The sequence below is a fragment of the Acanthaster planci genome, linkage group LG07 (assembly GCF_054643075.1).
Source record: "Acanthaster planci isolate LZ-2023a linkage group LG07, COTS_SCS, whole genome shotgun sequence".
In the NCBI taxonomy this organism is placed as follows: Eukaryota; Metazoa; Echinodermata; class Asteroidea; order Valvatida; family Acanthasteridae; genus Acanthaster; species Acanthaster planci.
Window position 1 is genome coordinate 11,860,230 of NC_141783.1, and position 1,859 is coordinate 11,862,088.

A 1,859-nucleotide genomic window follows, 5' to 3' on the forward strand; every position below is an offset into this window, starting at 1 on the left:
CTTTGTTTGTCTCATTGCTGATTTATTTGTGTGCCTTTTGAAGTTACCCACTGTTACTTTATGTTACACTTCACCGCACTCTAAAAATTTGTTGGTCACTGATCTTGCAAAGTAAACTGGAAGATTGTAAAGAGTCGCCAGACAAAATGAATTTCTTTAATAAATGAAGTAAAGGCAGACTAGTCACCTCCTGAACCATTCTCCACTCCCCCCCCCCCACATACCACAACTAGGACTCAATTTCCAGGTGGGGCACCTGGGGGGGTGAAAACATTTGAAAACATTTTTTTCAAGGGAGCACCACAAGAAACTAAGCAGTCCTGTATTACAACAAACATTGTTCAAAGATTTCCATTGTGTGTGGGGGCACACCCCCTGCTGTAGTAATGGCACTGCTCCCTCCATCTAAAACCCAACTTGTTTGCTCACACTTCTCATGTGCTTGAGTGAGAGACTAGTGGCAATGCAGTACTGGTAAAACCAACACAGAGGGTAAGCCCAGCACAAGGTAAGCAGGCTCTCGTCTGCTCATTGCAAAATAATGAACGTACAGCCAAAGCTGCATGCACGGTATACTGTTAAAATGGTGTAATTATGAGGGGCAAAATGGATGCCTTCATCAATATAGCCTCCAGAATATAGCCTGATTGGTGCATACGTGTACGTGTATATGATCAATAACTTCGGTTAACCCCCTCCTGAATACTCCAAAGGCACTGGTGGATCTAGTTGGGGAGCCAGTGGGGCTATGTCCTTCCCCAGCAGCTTTTGGAAAGAAAAAAAATGGGAGATTTATTACTTCCCTTTCTAACAAAAAATCTCAGAATTTAGCCTCCGCTTTTAGGAAGCCATAATTTCACAACTTCCCATTAAAAATCGCCCCTCTCCTTTTGCATCCGCCTTTAACAAAGGTTCTCTGTCAGTTGCACTTGAATTGATGACGATGACGATTTTTTCCAGCATTTTCAAGAGCATACAATCTTTTTAAATGATGATACAATTGAAAACAGAAATCACTTTATTTACTTTGTTGGTTTGACTTTATATGCTGTAGGGATCAGAAGGGTCCACAAAAGCGTTATCTTGGACGCTCATGGAAATGACGAGAGAAAAACATGGATGGTAAGCAAAATGGTTAGCAAAATGGTTAGCAAACTCTGCTCATAATTTTCTCTCAAGCATATAAGACAGCCTGCCCAGATGTGTTTCAGTGGACTAAATAATCCATCACCCAGGCCCAGGTTACTTCATGATTTCCACCAAACGAAAAGTCTTTGCACTGCTTGGGTCGTGCTTTTTGGAATGGAGCCAACTTTTCTAGACTTTTTTCTTCAGCCATCATCCTAGCTGCTCTCTTCCTAGTAATTTGTTTTGGTGATCACAGTCATGGACTGTGTAATAAATTGGTGTTCCATATGGTGCTTTGAGTTCCAAGTGAAATTCAATCTGCAACATAATGAAAGGAAGCGTGTTAATTTTGCCTTGCCACTACAGCTGAATGACAGTTGTCTGGGCCAGTGTCATTCATCAGAAGAAAGCGACCCCGTACATAAGTCGGTTGAAACCCCTTGGATCGAAGTTGCTGCGGTGTGTGGACTGGTTCTCAGAATCTGGGTGCAGACACTAATAGAAGTGAGAATTTCTGGCCAGCTCATTAGCATTAAAAGCCCCCCCCCCACAGTATCTTTTGAAAAAGGAGATTGTTTGGCCCCCCAAATGGTGAGATTGTGTAAATCATTGCCGGGATCAACTCCTTGGGTCTTTGAGCTTTCAAATGAGAGCAGAAGGGCTAAACACTACGGTTGAAAAATGGTCCTAAGTGGCCGAGAAAGTTGACGGTTGCCACTTGAAAAACGGCT